Genomic DNA, 6,730 nt, shown 5'->3' with positions numbered 1-6,730 from the left:
AATTTATGACATTAAGAAAGAGGGGAACAGGAAATTGTTGCTGTAGGAATAGCATTAGAGGGCAGGGCGAACCACACGGGCCAGTGTTAAACAAAGTGCCAATCAATAGCCCTTTTATTAGTGGTCACAATCAATACACTGGTGACAGAGCGGCCAATTAACACTATCGACTCACCGACTGAGAGAGAAAAAGAAGGAGGGAGGGGGAATGAGAAAGAAGAGAGGAGGACGAGGAGGAGGAGGAGGAGGAAGAGGAAGAGGAAGAGGAAGAGGAAGAGGAAGAGGAAGAGGAAGAGGAAGAGGAGGAGGAGGAGGAGGAGGAGGAGGAGGAGGAGGAGGAGGAGGAGGAGAGGGGGGGGGAAGTGTGTGGAGCGAGAGACAGCAGGAGGGTTGTGTGTGGAGAGAGTGAGACAGCAGGAGGGTTGTGTGTGGAGAGAGAGAGAAAGAGAAGGCAGGATTCCCACCGTGGCGGGCGTCCCAGGGGTCTGGTGTGGAGGTCTGGAAGACACCCTGACAGTTACCAGAGGTCTGGCTATCTCCCTGGAGGAAGTGTAGGTCAGGGGAGGCCGCTGGCCTCTGTCCCCCAACATCCACATTTCCTGACTGGCTCGACTGTGTGGAGAGCCTTGCTCAGTGCAGTGCAGTGTGTGTGTGTGTGTGTGGGTGTGTGTGTGTGTGTGTGTGTGTGTGTGTGTGTGTGTGTGTGTGTGTGTGTGTGTGTGTGTGTTGAGGGTGACCTGTCTGTCCTACATTGGGAAGGCGAGGTGCCTCCTCTTCTCACCATTGGGTCAGAATGATAATGAGATCACAGCACTAAGGTCCCCTCTATGTGGCCCTGCGCTCCAGGAGGCTGGCGTGTGAGGGGGGTTAGAAGTGGCGGCCATGCCTTCTCCAAAGACATTCATTCTGATATTGTGGGTTATATGGCTGGGGGGAGAGGGTGAGTAAATGTTTACAAATACCTTGTTAGGGTTAAGAGAGTATAAAATCAAATGTCATGAGTGCAAGAATTCTACAAGACCGCCGCCATTGGCTAAGTCACAAAAACAGACTAGCAGCTCAAAACGCCTGCCTAACTACATCTTCCAGTCATTTACCTCATCTCATATGTGTGTTTTACAGCATCACATCACACCTTCCCAGGGACCGTCCAGTGTTGACAGTTAGCCCCCCGTCTTTCCTGTCCCCTTTCCCCGTTCCCAAGGAGATAGGGTCAGTATGACATCTGGTCCGTGTCAGCTGGCGGGGCAGCACTCACTAGAGGTTATCACACACACGGCAGAGGTTATCACAGCCCTGCTATCTGACCATGGTTGGAACACAGACCCTGCATTCTGCATGGAGGGAGCCCCCCCCCAAACACACACGCACACACACACCAAACCAGCGTGCAGACAGCCCAATGAGGAAGAGGCGTGACGGGGGGGGGGGGGGGGGGGGGGGGGGTGAGAAGGAGGGTGAGGGGGTTCAGGAAGCGACAGTCAGAGCTAGCAGCGTGTGAAGTGATAAGCCTGGGGCAAGGACCCCCACACCCTAAGGGGGACCAGGGGCTATGAGGCTACTGTCTCAGCCTCAGTCCCAGCTATGTCACCAATGACTATCCACCAATGGTCTGAAATACATATGGAAGCACACGCAGGCACACACACATGCATGTTCGCAAGGACATATGCACACGCAGACACGCGCGCACACACACAGGACACAAAATGGGGCTATTTGACACTTCAAGATTAAACCGTCACATCATTAGGCCTGTCTGCTGTGCACCAAGCGCTTGGTTTCAGTTTACCTTTCGATTCAGGTTCCAAGGAAGACATACTTCCTCAGTAACATCTCCTGGTATCTGACAGATCAAATAAAATAAATAACAAGGATCCACAGGCTCAGAGGCCTTTAATACACTATTTCCATAGACTTTTAATATGACTGATAAACTCACTGAGTCAAGTGTATTGAGGGGGAAAGTACTTCAAGTCTTCAGTACTTAATTGATATTAAAATGTAAAATTGCGTAAGTGATTGAGGCTCTTGCATAATTAGTGAAGTGAGCGAGAGACATGTTGTTGGCTTCCACAATCCTCTGGGCTGTAAGTCTGACATACCAGTCAGTGAAACATCTGAGGAATGGCTGTCTATATCTCAGTTAACACCATGATAACTACAGGACCGTAGGATATTAGGGCTAACCCCAACAATTTCCACAAGAGTCATTGGTCATCTATCTATCTATCTATCTATCTATCTATCTATCTATCTATCTATCTATCTATCTATCTATCTATATCTATCTGTCTGTCTGTCTGTCTGTCTGTCTGTCTGTCTGTCTGTCTGTCTGTCTGTCTGTCTGTCTGTCTGTCTGTCTGTCTGTCTGTCTGTCTGTCTGTCTGTCTGTCTGTCTGTCTGTCTGTCTGTCTGTCTAACCATCTATCTGTCTACACATCTCTCCTTATTCAATCAAAGTTTAACCAGCCCTTTCATTTAGAGGCCTTCTTTGATGAATTAAAGACTGTTGGAGTACACAAGGTGGGTAGGTTTCTCTCAGTCCACTGTGGTGTAAAATATTCACAGGCTGGGATGGGATCTCCTTCCTAGTTCTTCTGTAAGGCTTCATCTGTCCTCTCCTCTTCCCCGTCAGCCTAACAAAGAGCTGCTCTGTAATCTCAGACTGGACTCCCAGTCCTCTAAAGAAAAATCTTTACGTCTTAGAATTGCGGTGCCCTTTACTTATTGATCATGTGGAGGCCTTTTTTGGGATGGGGGAGAGTGGATGGGAGGAGGAAGTAATTCCCCAGCAGCAGAGAACAAACTAGACATGCAACACACAACTGACCAGACCAGACAGAAATAATGGGATTTTCAGATTGATTCTCCCCATGTGATGAAACCACAGAGAAACACACTGGTCAGTATTCCTACAATGGCTAAAACTCAGATTCAAGTCTGTTGCTCGTTTCACAGATTGAAGTTCCAGCCATATTACAACCCATAAAATACAATCCAAAAATGTTATGCCGTGGCTAGTGTTCATAAAACTGTACATACAGTACATACAGTATGTGTGACTCAATCAAATGAAAATGTGGATCTCTGTTAGACTCATGAACCAAAGACAGAGCCAAGAGTGGACTGATTCACAGTGAACAGAGGCCAGGCCGGGCTAAGCTAAACACACACAGAGACAGTCTAGTCTTGCTGAACGCACACAGAGGCCAGGCTAAACTAAACACACACAGAGACAGTCTAGTCTTGCTGAACGCACACAGAGGCCAGGCCAGGCTAAGCTAAACACACACAGAGACAGTCTAGTCTTGCTGAACCCACACAGAGGCCAGGCTAAGCTAAAAGCACACAGAGCACAGAGTCTGTCTCTAGGCTGAGTGGGGTCAGTGCCAGGAGTTTGTGATGAGGGAGCTTGAGATGTAGTGAAGCACAGCGAGCTCCAAAGCCGGGGCTAAGTGAACAGATTAGAGGACCGCACAGCACAGTTGTGCAGCTCTCCTCTCCTCTCCCTCTGCCTCTGCACTCACATTGGCAGAGGTCAAACACACACACACACACACACACACTCACACACACACACATGTAGCATGCACAGAGACACACACACACAGTCGCGCACACACCACACACACACTGTACCACAGTCAGCACACCACGAACACTCCAGACATACTGAGCAGCAACCCACCAAGGAGAGACATAGACAGACTGTAGTCTACGTAGAACATAAATCTCAGTCAAGTAAAAAGTCCATGGTAAGATCCAACATAGACACAGGGGGACCGTGTGCAGAACACAGCAGAACACAGGACATAGTATTACCTAGCTAGTTCCTGCCTCCACTTTCTGCTAGAACCCTGGGATGTGTCCCAAATAGCACCCTATGTCCTATGTAGTGCACTACTTTTGACCAGGGCCCACAGGGCAAATTTGTAGTGTATTTGAGTTTTTAAAAGGTGTCATTTCCACTTTGAAATTTCAGACTTGATTTGCCCTAAAAAAAATGTATCAACCCCTTCACAAATGTCCATTAATTATAATCCACATAATAATTCACATTTCCTGTTGCTGTAGGATTCTTTTTAAAAACGTCCCAGTCTGTCAGTGTGATGCGTGTTATGGTGAGCCGTGTCTACATCATGGGTGTGTGTCGTGTTCCCCCTACCAAGTAGCCCCAAGGTAACTCTATATGTTTACTCTCAACACCTCTGGGTGACAGTGGTGTGTTTGACACTTGGAATTTAAGCGGGGTACCAAAGAGGTGTTCTACAACATCCACTGACTCAGACTGTGTCTGCTTGTTTTCCCATGAGCTAGGTAAACATGTTGAAGGAACTTCATTCACCATATATTTCAGAGGAATGCTAGGTACTCCCCCTTGCGCCTCTCTCCCTCTCTCCATTCATCTTTTCCTCTCTTTCCCTACCTCTCCCTCCGTCTCTCCTTCGCTCTCTCTCTCTCCTCACTCTCTGCTTCTCTGCTTCTCTCTCTCCCTCTCTCCCTCCTTCTCTCTATCTCTCCCTCCTTGTCTATCTCTCTCCACCCAAGAGTTGTCCACTAATATCCTCCTATCCTTGAGATAAATGGACAGAAATGTCTACAAACTAGATCTCTTAACATCAGAAGAGGAAAACATCTTGAACAGAATACTGTGTTAAAAGCAGCGGTATTGCATTTCAAGGAGACCCCCTCTTATTTGGATACGGCCATAGCAAATAGAGCAGGGGGGCCTTGAGATCCGATCCAACCCATGGTCTCTCCAAAGTAAGCTTGACAATCTGCAAATCAGAAATTAGCACTAACAACCAAAAGCTGAAGCTGGTTTTGAAATCTGATGATGTATTTGCTGTGAGGCCAAGGTCAGGGTTCAGGCTAGAAACCGATGTTCAGAAACTACTTTACAATAACCAGCAACCCCGGCATCAAAGGTATATGATTTCACCTTTCTTACATTTAGCAAGACCTTTTGATGTTGGCAGCTATGTAACATCTGCTTCTAAGTTGGATGGATTTAAAAGAGCCCTCCATTTTTAGGCAGATCCAGATTTAGCAAACGGGGGAGGGAGGGAAATAACTTTGGTCAGGCCTTATTGTAGATAGCGCATGTGATTTGAATGGGAAAATGTAACTGAAATGAAATAACCATGTCCGAGTGGCAATCTGACTGAACTGTAGCAGAGACTGGGGAAGGGAAAATGCATAACATTGTTCTGAGACAAAGGAATGACATTCCTGCTGGATTTCATTAGCATAGAACCATGCCAGTATTCCGTTCAGAATTAGACAGAATTGGCCTATTCTCCCTGCGAACCTCCAGCTAGACACATTGGGCATGTGGAGTGATATGCAAACTGGTGTCATTTTATGGCAAGAAGTTCTCACTTGTGTCTGAACATTTTAAAGCATGAGGTTTAGAGTGACTCTTTAAGTAACAATAAAACTGTACTGCTAGACATAAAATCCTCAGAAATTCAGGCTTCGTTTCCCAATCATGCCAGTTGAGTAGAGCACATGTGATTAGCTCATCCCAGATGTCAGCCATGATATAAATCACAGACTACTATAGGCAGCAGATCAGGTTGTCTTGGAGGGGAGTGGTGGTCATGTCAGACACAAGTGGGTAAAGATCCTGAAGACCAGACCCATTAGCTTATAGGGAGGGACAAGAGCAGGGAGTCAGGCCTTAGTCAAAAAACATGGAAATAAAGTATCATTAAGTTCTGTGGGTTGACATGACGTGGGGGGAGACAACAGGAGAAGAAGAGGAACAAATGTGTGGAGGAGCAGAGGAGGGAATATTTTTAGCACCATCTGGATTGAGTTTGAAGTCAACCATGGAGGAACCTCCTGTGCCTGTGTGCAGCAAACCAGGACCAGAGGCCTGGCCGATTCAACTGTCATTGGTGGAAATGCTGTTTCATCCTGCAGGGGGATGGCTGGGGTATAGGGCTGGGGTATAGCACTGGGGCTGAGGACAGGGCTGGGGTATAGGGCTGGGGTATAGCACTGGGGCTGAGGACAGGGCTGGGGTATAGGGCTGGGGCTGAGGACAGGGCTGGGGTATAGGTCTGGGTCTGGGGTATAGTGCTGGGGCTGGGGCTGAGTGTAGGGCTGGGGGTGAGGACAGGGCTGGGGCTGAGGACAGGGCTGGGGTATAAGTCTGGGGCTGGGGTATAGTGCTGGGGCTGAGTATAGGGGCTGAGTATAGTGTTGGGGCTGGGGTATAGGGCTGGGGCTGAGTATAGGGCTGGGGCTGGGGTATAGGGCTGGGGCTGAGTATAGGGCTGGGGCTGAGTATAGGGCTGGGGCTGAGTATAGGGCTGGGGCTAAGTATAGGGCTGGAGGTGAGGACAGGGCTGGGGCTGAGGACATGGCTGAGTTATTTGGCTGGGGCTGGTGTTCAGGCCTGGGGCTGATGCTGAGAACAGAGCTGGGGTAGGGGGCTGGGGATGGGGTATATGGCTGATGCTGGGGGTGGAGCTTGGGTGTCTACATAGGGCCTACACAGGACCATGTTGGTCTGGTAGCAGTTAGCCCTGAGCCGGCACACTTACCTGCACATGAAAGCAGTCAGTGATGCTGACTACCAATTTGGTGTCTTGTACTTTTTTCAAAACCACAGCGGAAAATCAAAACAGAAATGTGCGTGTGATAATGGAAGATCAATCTCTGCCTACATGTTTCTCCTGTGTAACACCAGCCTAATTCACATCACTACATAACTCTG

The sequence above is a fragment of the Coregonus lavaretus genome (genome assembly GCF_964263955.1).
Source record: "Coregonus lavaretus genome assembly, contig: HAP1_SCAFFOLD_4336, whole genome shotgun sequence".
NCBI lineage: Eukaryota > Metazoa > Chordata > Actinopteri > Salmoniformes > Salmonidae > Coregonus > Coregonus lavaretus.
Note: the sequence above shows the minus strand (reverse complement) of the source record.